The sequence below is a fragment of the Phyllostomus discolor genome, chromosome 5, assembly GCF_004126475.2.
Source record: "Phyllostomus discolor isolate MPI-MPIP mPhyDis1 chromosome 5, mPhyDis1.pri.v3, whole genome shotgun sequence".
NCBI lineage: Eukaryota > Metazoa > Chordata > Mammalia > Chiroptera > Phyllostomidae > Phyllostomus > Phyllostomus discolor.
Window position 1 is genome coordinate 50,562,317 of NC_040907.2, and position 17,690 is coordinate 50,580,006.

Consider the following 17,690-nt stretch of genomic DNA (forward strand, 5'->3'; position numbering starts at 1 on the left):
TCCTACTCCATTTCACCTTCTTCATTCCCTTTTTTATTTATGATGTAAATTTTACTTTCTTCACATTGCTCTAATTCTCTAGTTTTATTAGTGCTCCTTCCTCAACCCTTTCAAAATAATTTTCCTTTCAGTTAGTCATCTCATATTTACTTCTCCTTTCTTATAATAGTCTTAATCTCTTCACAACTTTATTAATACTGGTTCATTTGCTGTTTATAGTGGGATTGTAGGTGGGAGTTATTTTTACAGGCATGGGTGTTTCCTGGGCTGTGTTTTTGTTTTGTCAGCAGCTTCACAAGGGCATACAAGATGTGGTGGGTGGAGAGACCCTCACTCAGCCAGCTGGAGGGAAGGACCCACCAAAGAATGACCAACAATAATTAAAACCCAATTACATCCAGAGAGCCAACATAAACAGCATAAAGGGCATTCCAAGAGCATTAAGTTCAGGAGATCAAGCAGACTGTACCACTGAATTCCACAGGTCTCCTACCATAGAAGTTCATACCACAAAGCCAGGGAGTCAAAGCAGATCAATTTGAGAAGCAGACACAAACAAGAAGCATCTCCCCTAAAATGGGGAAACAAAGAAACAATGTCCAAAAGAAAGGAAAGGAGAAACCCTTAAAGAGAATGCTAAATGAAATAAAGGTAAGTCAACTATCAGACACTGAGTTCAAAACGATGGTTATAAGCAAGCTCAATGAGCTCAGTGAGAATTATCAAGAACTAGTGGGACACTACAAGGAACTTACTGCAGACTACGTCATCATGAAAAAGGACATAGAAACTACCAATAAAAGCAAGGAGAAAATGAAGAATACAATTTCTGAATTGAAGAACACAGTAGAAGTAATCAAAAGCAGGCTAGATGAACCAGAGGATTGAATCAGTGAGTTAGAGGACAAGGTAGAAAAAATTCCCAGAAAGAGCAAAAAAAGGAAAAAAGAAATTCAGAAAGAATGAAGAGGGGTTAAGGGAGCTGCTGAAAGTGAATGGTTGGAAAAAGATATTCCAAGCAAATAGATAGGGAAAAAGAGCAAAGGTTGCAATAATTATATCAGAAAAAATAGATTTAAAAACAAGGGCCATAAAAAGAGAACCAGAAAGTCACTTCAAAATACTCAAGGGGAGAATCCATCAAGAAGTCAAAGATTGTAAACATACATGCATCCAACATAGGAGCACCCAAATATATAAGGAAAATCTTGGAGGACTTCAAGAAAGATATAGACAATAACACACTTATGGTAGGGGATTCTAACATCCCACTGTTAAAAAGGGATAGATCTCCCAAAGAATAAACAAGGATATTGTGGCATGTGGGATGTGGGATTCTAACATCCCGCTTTTAAAGATGGATAGATCTCCCAAAGAATAAACAAGGATATTGTGGCACTGAAATTTGAAAACCTGGGTGAAATGGAAAAATTTCTAAAAATGTATAATCTTTCAAAACTCAATCAAGAAGAAGCAGAACCTGAATAGATCTGGTAACAGCTAGTGAAATTGAAGTAGTAATCAAAAACTTCTGGCACACAAAAGCCATGGATCAGATGGTTTCACAGGAAAGTTTTATGAAACATTTAAGGAAGAGCTAACCCCTATCCTTCTCAAACTATTCCAAAAAATCCAAAAAAAGGAAGACTCTCAAACTCTTTTTATGGGGACAGCATCTTCCTAACACCAAACCACATAAGGACACAACAAAGAAAGAAAACTATAGGCCAACATCTCTGATGAACATATATGCTAAATCCTCAACAAATATTAGCAAACCACATCCAGCAATACATTAAAATGATCATACACCATGATCAAGTGGGATTCATTCCAGGGATGTATGGATGCTACAATATTCCCTAATCAATAAATCTAATACATAACATAAAACAAAAGGAAAGATAAAAATCACATGACCATATCAATAGATACTGAAAAAACATTTGATAAAGTACAGCACTCATTTATGATAAAAATACTCAGCAAAGTAGGAATAGAGGGAGTGTGTCTCAAGATAATAAAGACCACATACAAGGAATCTACAGCCAACATCATACTCAATGGGCAAAACCTAAAAGCTTTCCCACTAAGAACAGGAAAAAGACAAGGGTGCCTGCTTTCACCACTTCTATTCAACACATATTGGAAGTTCTAGACACAGCAATAAGACAGGAAACAGAAATAAAAGGCATCCAAATAGGAAAGGAGGAAGTAAAACTGTCATTGTTTACAGATGACATGATAGTGTACATAGAAAACTCTATAGACTCCCTACTCTACCTAATAAATGAATTTGTCAAAACAGCAAGATAAAAAGTCAATATTCTAGCCCTGGCTGGCGTAGCTCAGTGGATTGAGTGCGGGCTGGGAACCAAAGTGTCCCAGGTTCAATTCCCAGCCAGGGTACATTCCTGGGTTGCAGGCCATAACCCCCAGCAACCACACATTGATGTTTCTCTCTATCTCTCTACCTCTATCTCTATCTCCCTCCCTTCCCTCTCTAAAAATAAATAAATAAAATCTTTAAAAAAAAAAAGTCAATATTCAGAATAGAATGTATTTTTGTATACCAATAATGAAATATCATAAACATAAATTAGGAAAAAATCTCATTTACTATAGCAACAAGAAAAATAAAGTACCTAGGAATAAACCTAACCAAGGAGGTAAAAGACGTATACTCAGAAAACTATACAACAGTGAAGAAAGAAATTAAGAAAGACACAAACAAATGGAAGCATAACCCATGCTCAAGGATTAGAAGAATTTACATAATTAATATGTCCATACTATCCAAAGCATTTTACAGATTCAATGCAACCCCTATTAAAATGCCAATGACTTATTTTCACAGATATAGAACAAATATTTCAAAAATTTATATGTAACTATAAATGACCCTGAATAGCTTCAGCAATCTTGAGAAAAAAGAACAAAGTAGAAGAAATCACAATACATGATATCAAACTATTACAAGGCCACTGTAATCAAAACAGTCTGGTACTGACATAAGGAAAAACATATAGATCAATGGAACAGAATAGAGAGTCCAGAAATGTCTCTCAATTAATATTTGAAAAAGGGAGCAGGAGCATAAAATGGAGTAAAAATAGCCTCTTCAACAAATGGTTCAGGAGATCTGGATGAGTACATGCAAGAAAGAAAAAGAAGAAAGAAAGGAAGAAAGGAAGGAAGGAAGGAAAGGAAGAAAAAAAGAAACAAGACCACCAACTTACACCATACGCAAAATAAACTCAAGATGGATGAATGCTTAAATATAAGTTGTGGCACCATAAAAGTCCTAGAGGAGAACATAGGCAGGAAAATTTCAGATATCTCACACAGCACTATTTTCACCAATATGTCTCCTAGAGCAAGGGATATAGGGGAAAGAAAACAAATGGGACTGCATCAAATTAAAAAGTTTCTGCATGGCTAAAGAAACCATCATCAAAATGAAAAGAGAACCAACCATATGGGAAAATATATTTGCCAGTGATACCTTGGACAAGGATTTGATCTTCAAAATATATAAAGAACCCATAGGAGCCCATTCAAGGAAGACAAACAAACCAGTTAAAAAATGGGCAAAGGACCTGAATAGACACTTCAAGGAAGACATACAGAGGGCCCATAGACATATGAGAGGATGCCCAACATCGCTACCCACGAGAGAGATGCAAATTAAAGCCATGATTAGATACCACTTCACACTGCTCAGAATGGCCATCGTTAACAAATCCACAAACAACAAGGGCTGGTGATGATGTGAAGAAAAGGGAACCCTAGTGCACTGTTGGTGGGAATGCAGACTGATGCAGCCACTGTGGAAAGCAGTATGGAATTTCTTCAGATAACTAAAAATGGAATTGCTTTATGACCCAGTGATTCCACTGCTGGGATTATACCCTAAGAACCTTGAAACACCAATCCAAAAGAACCTGTGAGCCCCTGTGTTCATAGCAGCACAATTTACAATAGCCAAGTGCTGGAAACAGCCTAAGTGCCCATCAGTAAATGAATGGATCAAAAAACTGTGGTACATTTACCCATTGCAATACTATGTAGTAGAAAGAAAGAAGGAGCTCTTACCCTTGTGTCAGCAAGGATGGAACTAAAGAGTATTATACTAAGTGAAATAAGCCAGGCAGTAAAAGACGTTGTCATATGATCTCACCTATAAATGGAAACTAATCAACAAAACAAGCAAGCAAGCAAAATGGAACTAGAGATGTGGAAATAAAGAACAAACTGACAGTGACCAGAGGTGAGTGTGGAGGGAGATATTGGGAAAGGGAGATAAGGGGAAGGGTCTAGTCAAGGAACATGTATAAAGGACCCATGGACAAGGACAAAGAGGGGTGCAGGGAGAATTGAATGTGAGACAGGGGCATGGGCAGGGTAGGGGAGAGCAATGAGGGAAAAATGGGGACAACTATAATTGAACAACTATAAACAAATTTAAAAAATAAATTAAAAGTCAAACATCATAGGTAGGATAATAGAGATTAATGGATTTTATGGTTAGAAATTAACATACTATTTTTTTAGGCCTTTAATTTGCAAATTTGAGTTAATGTAATTAGCGAGTTAACTTGGTTTGAGGTTAGTTGTTTCTGTTGTGGCTCACATGGTACCACAAGTTTCAAGTCCTCTAATGACACTTTTGGGTTTAGGGTGGATTTATTGGAGCATGTCTGTTAGATCTTAAGCTGTTATTGTTCCTTTATGTCATGCCTCTGAGAGGGTTTCTTTGCTTGCCCTTGTGTCTCTCCTGTCGTTCTCTTGGCAGTATTCTTCTGTGGTTACTCAGAGCTTATTAACTTAGCTATAGGGAATACTTTGTCCCTTGTTCTTGCAGGCATGGACTTCTCAGTTCAACTGCTCATTCATTAATAGCATATATATTTTTTCTTCTGTCCCTTCCTCCAGATGCAATGAGTTTTTACCACTGTCTTGAGGGTAACAATGTTTGCTGCCCTTCTCACACACCAAGGGTTTTTTTCCATAAGGGAGATAGGGGAGAAGGTTCCATGTCGAGTTTCTCGCCCCTTCAGCATGGTTGCTGTCCTCCTTCCCTAGGTCTGAAACACAATAGACATTTTCTTAGGAATAATTCTGATCTGCTGTGTGAGTGCTCAATGGGCTTGCAAGAGAGCTAAGACTCCTTCCATTTCTGTAGTCTCTAAGGGGCTCACACTGTTCACCAGTTTTGTGCATAGTTTTCACTTACCTCTCAATTATTCAAGGTAAACTGTTTTTTTTTTTGGTATTTGGTTGTGTTTACCACAGGTAAATGACTGTTTATATTCCCTCTCTCCACAGATGTTGGATCAGTTAGTGGTCCTGAAATATTATCTATATTGGATTGGGAAAAAGGTGATAAATTTGAAGGTAATTCAATTCTTTTTTATTATTATGGTGGGAGAAACATTCTCTTGGGTTGTATATATCACAAAACAGAAGGTAGAAGTCTCTGAAGTTATTTTTATATTGCTAGTGCCTTGCAAAGTACTTGGCACATATCAGATATTTAATAATTAAAATATTTAATACATATAATATACATATATGCATATGTACCTTTTCACACTATTAACTAAAGCAACAAGAATAGCAGCAGAATGAGTTAGTACATCATGACACTGTAGATCACCTCCATTATTGAGAGTGTGTTACTGAATTATACTTTTTATGCTCTACAGTTCTTTTGTCATTTACACAAGAAGAGCTTGAATTAAATTTAAGAATATTATGTGCTTTTAAGTTGGTGATAAATGAACAGTGATATAGTTTATATACAGAGCAAAGCTTTTTTTTCTGTATGGCATGAATATTTTGAAATATTAAGATTTTTTCTCCTGTGTATTTTTAAAATAATTCTGCAGGCTTTTACCCAACCCAGACAGCTAAGGAATCCTACATGACTTTGGAAAGGGAAAATACAACACAGACTCAAACGCTTGTTTAAAATTCAGGCTCTTGATAAACAAGAACTTGTAGAAGAACATGTTTTCAGTGAGAACCAATAGTTCCCCTGACTGGAGTCTAGAGAAGTTTTCTTGGATTGCTAGGGAAATGCCCTTGCGCCCTTCTCAGTTCAACCCTGGACTGAAATGTGGAGATTGTGCTGATATAACAGGCAGAAAAGAGAGCGCTCATCCCTGGGTATGGTGCGAGGAGCTAATGAAATCGCATAATTTCCATTATCTAGCAGATACGGGGTGCTGTACAGTTGAAATAGTTGCTTGATAATTTTATGGGAGAGCTTTAGACAGTACCTTTGAGTTTTGTGTTTCTCCAGAGTAGTGAAGAAACTCTGAAGAAGGCCAGAGAAGCCACTGAGCATTCTCAGGACTTGGAAAAGCTTTGTAATTTGACCATGAAGGGAAGTTGCAGAGATCCATGTGTGCCAGACACTGAATATCAGGCAGCATTGTCTCAAGGGGTGTCATTGTGCATTTTTAATGGCTTTCAAGGATCAGACATATCCTTTTACCGGTCCCTTTAAGAACCGCCATGCTACCCTGAATGTAGTAGATGCAGCCAGAAGACAGGAGTGGGAGACATCAAATTTATCTGAAAAAATTGGTGTCTACCCATTGTGGAATGGGGGCTCAAAGTTTAATTGAAGATTAGTTATGTAGAAGTAATGCACATTTCAATTTTGAAGTGAAATCTATACTTGGCTTAAAAAAGATGTTGTTTCTTAAAATAGAATATTTGCAACAGGTACCTATGCATTTAAAAAAAGATATGTATTTATTTATTTATTTTTAGAGAGAGGGGAAGAGAGAGAGAAAGAGAAGCAGAATGACATCACTGTATGGTTGACTCTTACACCACCCCCCCCCCCACCCCAACTGGGGACCTGGCCCACAATGCAGGCTTTTGTCCTGACTGGGAATCGAACTGGCGACCCTTTGGTTCACAGGCTGGCATTCAATCCACTGAGCCACACCAGCCAAGGTGATACCTATTCATTTTTAAATATAACACCATTTGAAAATATTCTCTTGGGCTAATTAATATATAAATAAATGGGTTTTAATTTGAAAGTAAAAATGACTTCTTTTCTGAAGTAGGTTATAGCTCACAGTCTGGCCCCAGACACTTCAATTATTCTAACACTTTACTGTGACTGCCTTGGATCAACCTAAATTGAAATACAAGCAAGATGTGAAAATGAGCTGTATGTTCAACATACAACAGCATGTGAAAACTCTGTCTTTGCACTCAGGCATTTTTGGCTTGAAATTTGGCACTGCCTTTTATCGATGGTGAGAACTTGGGCAATGCACACTTCTCTAAGTTTCATTTTCTCATCCATCAATATGGATAGTAATAGTACTCATCTCATGGGGTCTTTGTGAAGACTAAGTGTGATAATACATAAAGCCTATAGTATACAAGTAAGTGTTCTATACATACTAGCCATTATCACATTCCAAAGGGACCCAAATGATCAAATGTACTGAATCATGAGCTAACAAAAATATTTTCATGAGGTAGTCCAGCTTGTTTAGAAGATATTTTTCTTCTCTTATGCCTGTTTAATTTTATCCCTTTTCATTATACCATTTCTCTTTTTTGTGTGTCTTAATTTCTTCTGCCTTCCCTATTTGCCTTTCTGTCTTCCTTTCTTTCCTTTATGTCTACTTACCTACCTTCCTTTCTTCTTTCCCTCTTCCCTTTCTTCCTCTTTTTAAACTTTATTATGGAAAAATTTATACATGAATGTAGATAGTATGGTATACTGACCCTCATGTATTTGTCACCTACTTCTGTAGTTGCCAGTCTTTTGCCAATCTCTAGCCTCTTTCCTTACCTTCAAGTTTATTTTTCCCCATTTATATCATGTTTTTTTTCTTTACCTTCATTGACATATAAATATTTCTCTATAAACATCCTCTATACTTTTGGTCCCATTCACTGGAATGACCCACTTGTTGACATTTGACTAAAATTGATTCAGGTAACATTTAACCATGTATGATCTATAAAAAACTAGCATATTTTCTACTGTTAGTGTAAAAGATGAACTTGGCTTTCCTACTTCTCAACCTATTGACAAATCATGTTGGTTACATTTAGCTTTAGCCAGCATACAAAATATCAAAAAGTGAACATTTGTGACACTTGGAGTTTATGTTAATAAGTAATTTTACTGTATATTTGTGTTTTACTAAGATTGGATCATTTAAAATTTAACTGAAGTTTTTAATTGCTATTTTACTTCAATTTCCATGTAACACAAATTTTTGAAACTCTTTCAAATTAGTACTTTATGTACAATTAAGAACATGACAGGTGTACCTGTAATTTATGCAAAACAACTTCATGACAAGTCAGTAGATGAAATTTAGAAAAAGACACTTATAAGCATCTTTTTAAAGTAATAAATTATTAATATTTTACACTTGAAATCACTATTGCAAAAATACATGTTTTAATTTAGAATTTTAAGCTGATTTATTAAAATATTAAAATAAGCAATTTTAATATCAAGTCATTTTTCTGTTTATTAACAATATGCATTTATTGAGTATAACTATATGTCAGGTAAAGTGCTAAGCATAGGAAAATAAAAATGAATAAGGTACTTATATGGCTAAGGAACTCATAATTTAGGATGTAAGCAGCTGAAGAACAAGGAAGACTTTGTCAGAGTTTGTCAAGATGGGAGAAGGTATTTCCAGGTAGCAGGTATGGCATGTTCAAATGTTTGGAGAAATAAAAAAGGCCATAAATTTTGGAAACTATAAGTAAATACTTGAGGACAACAACCATGTCTAGTTGCTCACCACTGTATACTTAGCACATGACATTGTAGCTTGTCAATAATATTTCTTGAATTAAATTGATTGATAAATACAATAGCTGACAAAGTTGAAAATGTCTTATGAATGGCTTTACAGACCATTCCATTTTCTAGTCAAACAATCAATGAAATATATTTTATTAAATACTCTATTGAAAATTAAGAGATATTTAGTGGTCAAGGATAAGACAACTAAGAAACATTAATTCCACACATTTAAACAGTTTTCTTTACTGAAAGACTTCTCAGACTTTAGTATGCTAATGCTGATTGTTATCACTAAGAGAGGTTTTGATTAAACTCTGTTTTCCAAACTTCTGTACCTGAGAAACTCCTACTTGCCCACTCAAACTCTGTCCATGGGACTATTCTCAAAACCATGTGCCTGGGGAAAGTCTACTCTGGGAACAGAGATCCACTCAAGAGCTTTTGGTAGAAAACTGCCCTATGGTTATATATATATATTTATATATGGACATATGTATATATATATTTTTTTTTAAGAAAACTTCCTTTACATGTTAAGGAAGTAGAATGAAGAGAATCTTGTAATTAAGTTGATGTGATGGTACTAGAGAGAGTTAGTACCTTGAATGATTTCTAGGTTTTTTCTTTTTTTCCCATTTTTAAAAAATATATTTTATTTATTGTGCTATTATAGTTGTCCCATTCCCCCTCCATTCCCCTCTGCCCTGCACATCCCCTCCCACCTGCATTCCCCTCCTCCTTAGTTCATGTCCATGGGTTGTACATATAAGTTCTTTGGCTTCTACATTTCTTATACTATTCTTAACCTCCCCCTGTCAATTTTCTGCCTACCATTTATGCTACTTATTCCCTGTACTTTTCCCCCCATACCCCCCCTTCCTGCTAATAACCCTCCATGTGATCTCCATTTCTGTGATTCTGTTCCTGTTCTAGTTGTTTGCCTAGTTTGTTTGTTTTTTTTTTCTTTTTTGGGTGTGGTTGTTGATAGTTGTGAGTTTGTTGTCATTTCACTCTTCATACTTTTGATCTTTTTCTTAGATAAATCCCTTTAACATTTCATACAATAAGAGTTTGGTGATGATGAACTCCTTTCACTTGACCTTATCTGGGAAGCACTTTATCTGCCCTTCCATTCTAAATGATAGTTTTGCTGGATAGAGTCATCCTGGATGTAGGTCCTTGCCTTTCATGACTTGGAATACTTCTTTCCAGCCCCTTCTTTGTTGCAAGATTTCTTCTGAGAAATCAGCTGATAGTCTTATGGGAACTCCTTTGTAGGTAACTCTCTCCTTTTCTCTTGGTGCTTTTAAAGATTTTATCATGTTCAATCTCGGGCAATATAATTATGATGTGTGTTGGTGTGCGCTTCCTTGGGTCCAACTTCTTTGGGACTCTCTGAGCTTCCTGGACTTCCTGGAAGTCTATCTCCTTTGCTAGATTGGGGAAGTTTTCTTTCATTATTTGTTCAAATAAGTTTTCAATTTCTTGTTCTTCCTTTTCTCCTGGCACCCTGTGATTCAGATGTTGGAATGTTTAAAGTTGTCCCAGAGGTTCCTAACCCTCTCCTAATTTTTTAAAATTCTTGTTTCTTCATTCTGTTCTAGTTGACTATTTCTGTCTTTGTTCTCATCCAAACCATTGATTTGAATTCATTTCCTTCACTTCACTGTTGGTTCTCCATACATTTTGCTTTATTTCACTTTTTATAGGTTTCACTTTTTTCTCTACTTTTGTAACCATACTTAACCATTTCTGTGAGCATCCTGATTACCAGTGTTTTGAACTGTGCACCTGATAGGTTGGCTATCTTTTCGTGTCTTAGTTGTATTTTTTTCTGGAGCTTTGATCTGTTCTTTCATTTGGGCCATGTTTTTTTTTTTTTTTTTTTTTTTGTCTTGGTGGACCTGTTATGTAGTAAGGGGCAGAGCCTCAGGTATTCATCAGAGTAGGGCTACCCACATTGTTGAGTTATGGTGCTGTGCGTGAGGGAGGGGTCCAGGAAGGAACAATGCTCTTGTTCAGCTTTCAGCAGGCTTTCAGTCACTTCTCCCTCTATCCACAAGCAAACTGGGCCCTTCTGGTGCTGATTCCCAGGTGGGAGGGTTTGCATACATTCTAGGGTCTTGTGGGTCCCTCCAACAAACTCTTCTCTGAGGCTGGGAGTTTCTCCCGCTGTCTCAACCCTCACAGATTTTTTTGGTCAGAGGTTTTGAGGCTTTATTTTCCTGTGTTGGAACCCTGGGTTGTGTGGTCTGTCTTGCTCCCCAGTTGCTCCCACCAGTTTATCCACATGCAAATGTTGGACCACCCTCTCCATCAGCTGCCACCTTGCTATGAGTCCTCTCTACTCAGCTGCCCATCTCTGTCTCTTCTACTGGTCTGAATGAATGTTTCTTCTTCAACTCCTTGGGTGACAGATTTCCATACAGTTTGATCTTCTGTCAATTCTGGTTGTGTTTTGTTTTTAAATTTGTTGTTGTCATTCTTTTGGTGTGCAAAGAGGGAAAGTGTATCTACCTATGCCTCCATCTTGGCCGGAAGTTCCCTCTAGGTGTTTTTTTCTTGGTAGCTAAGATAGAGATGCTAATAAAAAATTGTGAATTATAGGATGAGAAGGATTTTTTGGAGGGAAATATAACACAATCAATTTTATACAACTGTGTTTAAAGTTCAAGTGGACAGCCTAGATTAACTACATACAATTAGATTTATTTGTTTGGATATCAGGGGGGATCATGGTGAAAGCCCTTGGAATGGCTACTCTAGAGCTGCTCACAATGTACTTTGTGTTCCATAGTCATTTAGATACCAGACATCATCTATCATGGCACCCTTGCCATGGTCATCTCTTCTCTAGTCTAAATAAACCCAGTTGTTCCCACATTCCTAGTATGAAATTATATCTGAATAATTTTTCTTATGCAGCTCCTTCCTCTGAATGCATTGTAAATCATCAGTTTTTCAACTAGGATGTGGTGCCTTACTGAACCATGTATTATACTCATACTTCTAAAATTTTTCATATTACTATATTTATTGACTATGTTTTCCTGTTTTCCTAACACCCTCCTTCTTCAAACTGGCTCTGAGACATTTACTGCTTCCTCCTACCCAACCCTTAAGCAGTCCTGCCCCTTGAATTATTAACCCTCCCTAGTAAACAATTACCATATGAGAGCTCTCCAGTGTCTGCCTCTGAAATCTTTACTTGGTCATGTGCCAACTTGGTCTTGGTGTTGTGCCTTCCTGTTGGGACTATTTCTTTTTCTCTCCCTGTCCTTGTGCACTTGATATTTCAGGCTGTTCCCTCTTTTACCACAGCTTTACTTAAGACTTTGAATTTGGGTTGTGTCATACTGGGTCTGCAGCAAACAGGCTGTTTCATTATACCAACTTCTGACCTTATTCTCTGTGTATCCATCCAGGATCCTCCACTTGGAACCAGTCAGCACCTAAAATTCATACAAAAGAGGTTAGACATGATTATATGCCAATTTCCTTGAGAGCAGGAGACATTTTATCTGGTCCTTTGTATTTTCAGTGTCTAGCACAATGCCTGATGCCAATGGTATTTAGTATGTGATTGGGTGGATGCATTGGTGGTTGAAAGATGCAGCTCTTAATTTTTCATCCCTGTATTTCTGGTGTTTAAAGGATTCTGGTGTTTTATATGTTTTATAAAAATATAAAAATAGTTTTTGTAAGTTAATGTTAGTAAAAAAAGAGAGATGAGATAGAAGGAGGAAGAGACAGAGACATAATTTTTCAAGTTTTGAGAACTTGCACCTAATTTGATATTAACACAGAGCCTTAGGGTATTGGATGGCCCATTGCTGTAGATAGGCAATAGGACCAGCTGAGGATCATGACTTCTATGCATAGACTCAAAGGACTCAAGTTTTAGTTAAGTCATGGGTTCCCAATTCTTAGACTTTTAAAGCTGAAATGAACTGTTGAAACCATTCTGGTGTCTGTATATTGTTAATTTATAGCTGATATTTTTATATCTATTTTAAAGTTTCCATTACTTAGATTTTATTTTTTTTGTTTTTTTTTCTTGGTTCTGATTATTTCATTCTACTGTGGGTTCTCCCAGGATGGTAATCATCACTTTTCCTTCATATACATCCCCTGAATGTCTAGCCCAGGGCAGGATGGTTTGCTGACTGGTTGACAAAAGCAGAGTTCCCCAGAATCATACCTGTGAGGTTAAAGTTTATGAGACATGAGGAAGAAGCATCTTAGTATTTATATATTTAATTTTGTATTTAAATAAAGACTGTCAAGTATGCATATTTATATATACACACCTCCTACCACTAATAGCAGCAGCAGCAGCAGCAACAACAACAACAACAACAGCAGCAGCATTTTGAAATCAGGAGCAGCACTCTCTAAGTGCCAAATAGCAGAGTCCTAATCTACGGAAAATATTACCTAAATGACATTAATGATGAAGATGTTTCCTAGCTTTTATGGCTAAGGCTGTAGTTAGTGTGAGAATAAACAAAATGTTTGGATGCAGCTGTGAAGATGGATACAAAACTGACCTCAAATTGAATGAATTACTCAGAATGACATGAGTCCTACATATTTACATCCTTTGGACCAGAAACCCAGGCATAATCTCAAGGGCTTTGTGCTAGTCAGGGTTCCCCAGAGAAATACATATTCATATATACATATATATGAATTTGTATTTATATATATGAAAATTATATGTGTACATATATGAGAAAATTATATATATGAGAAAATGTATTATAGGAATTGGCTTATGCTCTTACAGAGGCTGAGAAGTTCCACAATCTTCTGTCTGCAAGGTAGAGAACCAGGAAAGTTGGTGGTATAATTCAGTCTGAGGGCCCAAGAACCAGGGGGCTGATGTTACACTAGGCTGATGGAACCAGGACCAAGTCAAGGGAAGGGTTAAGATCTCACCTGGAGAATGACTGGGTTGCATGCTGATCTGTGCCATTAGAAAATGACAAATGCACTTTACACGTCAATTCTATCAACCACGTGGGAAAGAAAAGAGGCAGTTTCTCCATAGAATGGAAGATACAGGCAGGTAAATAGAGCAGGTGGCTACTACAGGTGTACAGCATTACAGTGTCATATATACATGAAAAAATACACAATCTAACTGGCAGTCAAAAGAAATACAAAATAAAGAAGGGTTTTTTTTTTACTTATCAATTGACAGATAATAGAAGAACAATGACACTAGGTAATGTAGGGAAATAAGAACTCCTTGATATTCTCTTTTACATGTATTTTCTCAAGAAAATAATCATTGCGAAATATTTATTATAATTAAAAATTTTAATTTTTTATGAAAGAAAGCAGGACAAAGACTGTGGAGCATGCCCTCATTTTTATAAATGTTATTTTATAAGAATTATATATATGTATATGTATTTTAAAGTGTTGGTGTAATTTTGTTTCTTTTTTTAATAATGCATTCCTGACATTTTTTTTAAGATTTTATTTATTTATTTTTAGAGAGGGAAGGGAGGGAGATAGAGAGAGAGAGAGAAAGAAACATCTCTCTTTCGGTGCGGTTGCTGGGGGTCATGGCCTGCAACCCAGGCATGTACCCTGACTGGGAATCGAACCTGCAACACTTTGGTTTGCAGCCCGTGCTCAATCCACTGAGCTATGCCAGCCAGGGCTGTAATTTTGTTTCTTGATGGTAGGATTATGGTTGGTTTTAATTTTCTTCATTCTTTTATATATACTCCGATTACCTTTAGTGAGTATGTATAATTGTGTTTGTTTTTTATTTTAAGTTAGAAGTATTAAAATATAATACACTTTAAAGAGTGGTATTAAAAATGCTCATGTACTCATAATCAAATTTAATAATTGTTATCATGTTATATTTGCTTCAAGTCTTTTTTAATAGAAGAAATAGCCCCTTTTCTATATTCTGCTCAGCATCATTCTTCTATTTTTCCACTGCGATTAATTTAATGCATAAACTGCCAAATCATTTTTACCCCTTTGTATACATTTTTTATTGTATTTATTTTATGGTTGGAAATTAAGCATATTGATATGCTGCTAGAACAAAGCTCCCAAATTTCAGTGGCTTACAACAAAAAAGGTTTATTTCTTGGCACTGATCCTTATTCCAATATTGGTACAATGTTTTCCTCATTTTTGTTTCTTCTATCCTTTTAAAGAGAATGCAGGAAGGCTGGTGTTAAATACCCAGGTTCAAATGAGTACCCTATACCAAAGCTGCTTAGTTGAGCCCATTGCCTTTTAAAAATAGTATGATTTATTTTTATACCCAATTCCTTCACATGGTATAGATACACTCAGGTGAATGTGCCAAGAACAGGTAAAAATTCTTTAATGGGTATTAATAACTGTCTGTCAAATTTGTTTGGATCAGCTTTTGTTCATGGGCTCTTATCTGCTGCTTCCCTTGCATCTCAGTTCCAAGTATTCTCCTTAGGCTGCTCTTGTTGGGGCTCTATTTTTGCTATGCTTATTTGGGTCAGTCTTGGGAATCAGCTTCACACACCATGTTCCACACACAGCCTCTAGGTTCATTATATTTGAGTTGGGCCAGAGCAGATGCTCAGTTACTATTTGTTGAAAGCAGTTGCTGAAAGGCGTGCTTTTCTTTGTATATGCCTACTGTGCAAGATGGGCTGGCCAGGCCTGCTTCCCACATGGCCTCCCAGTCGTGGGAGGAAGGGGCCTTGCTGAACTTAATTCTGAGCTTGCATTTACTCTGGCATAGTATATTACTATTTAAAATATGTATGCAACATCCTATTTAGCAAAGATCTTACTTTACATATAGTAGATATAATAATGAATTGTTTCTCCTCTTGATATAGTAAAGACTTTTCAAAACCAAAATAACTTCTATGCTTATAAGCACCCAGAGTTTGGTGTGTTTGAACAAAGAAACTCTGTATGTCCAGATTTGGGTAGGGCTTGTCCACATATGTCCTCTGAATCCAGAGTTGTCCATTTTTGGCTCAGGTCAAGCTGTCCTTCATTGCAGAGCATGCTGCATCTAGAGCCCTCCGCTCCCCACCCCACCTAACCCCCATCTCAAGGGAATGTGGTTCTAAGTCCTGCTGAATTTTGACGAGGTTTCCTTACTTCTCTCAGAATGGTATTATAAACACATTAGTTCTGGTTGGCTAACAACTTTACTTCTCTTCTTTTTTTCCTGTCCAGCTCCTCTGTTTCTTGTTTTATTTGTTGCCAACCGAAACTATATTCCTATCACATTTCAGCAAGTAAAACAGTAGTTTTCCTGAATTTTCATCAAGGGAAAAAGAATATGGCAACTAAACACTTTGAGATTCTAATTGAAATTTATTCAAAAAAATTGTTTCCAAAATCTGTTAAAGGCAGGATACTTTTAAAACATTATTTTCTGAAATTCAGCATTTCAAACTTGGGTATGCGAACTGCTTGTCTGTAGCCTGAAGTGGATAAATTTATGGGGAAAAATAAGCTAATAAAGTCTCTCTATGCTGTGAAAAGTGACTGTGATAATGCATGCAGTTTCCATAGTGCCAGGAAGGCACAGAAAATGACTGCAGCTGCTCCTTCGATGGGGGTTTTGTTTTTCCTAATTAGTAGCTTCTTTTGTGTTCTCACCAGAACACATGTGACTCTCATGAACTTTTTTGTTTCATATTCTCTATTCATATGTACCTGTGAGATATTACAGGTACGTATGAAGTTATTTTTACTGTGGCACAAGCTCTGGGTAAATTAACACACATTTTAAAAGAGGGGTAGGAACGAAATGGATGAGTTCCGCCACATCCAAGTTTAGCTAATGCCTTGCCCAGATTAGAAGCTTTAATCAAAAACATAATAGGCTTTTGTGTATTTTGCACATGAACATATGTCTGAACCAAAAGAAAGAACTACAAAAGAACCCTTGATTTTGTTATTTGGGCTTGATTGTATAAAGAAAATTGGCCTAAAAGGAAGCAGTATGTGTCAGGTTTCCTGTGTGAGTCATCTGGGTTGCATGTAACCACGGTGGTTGGAGGGGCACCCAGGAAACAGGGGTCCATTGCGTTGAGGCTGTGGTTAGGGAAGGTCCTTGTGAGGTTCCATCAGTGTGTTCTCCCCACTGTGAATCATTGGATCTAAGAAAGAAATGCACTCTTGGAGTTATCTAAAATGAGATTTCCCTTAAGAATGTGTTTGAAAATTAAAAGTTCGTCTGTGCTTGGGAAACTTAATTATTCCAAATTCAGACTTTGACACCATTGTTTGAAACCCTGATTCTGCTCTCAGGTGAATCAGCAGGTCCTCCTTTGTAGCTCCAAATGCTTGGATTTATTCTAACATCGATTTGTGGATACCAGTGAGAATGAATAAGGGGATGATTGTCCAGTAAGGGGATGAGGAGTGATTTTTAGAAAATCACAATTTATAAAGCTATAGAAAAACTAAACTATCTGCCTTCCATATCTAAAGCGTATTATTATGTCTATAATTAATATTCTAAATTCAGAATTAGGTAATTTTAATTTGGGGATAGTAATGTAAGTTCCTTGATATTCCTTTGACTCAAATGTTTTCTTCTATAAAGAAAGAAAATTAGTATTTACCTCTTAGAGCAATGGTTAAGAACTCAGGCTCTAGCATGAAACAGATAGATCTGTGTTTGAATTTCAGTCTTGTAATTTGCCAGCTGCTTGACTTGGGGAAAATTACCCTCTGTAGGTCTTAGTTTCTCATTTAAATGGGGATACCAATACTATTCATCTTAGAGAGTCATTGTTAGCGTGAAATGAGATGAGTTATGTAATAATGTATAATGCACAGTGCTTAGCCCACATTAAAGACTCAGAAATTTTAGCTCTTTTATGAAGATGAGATG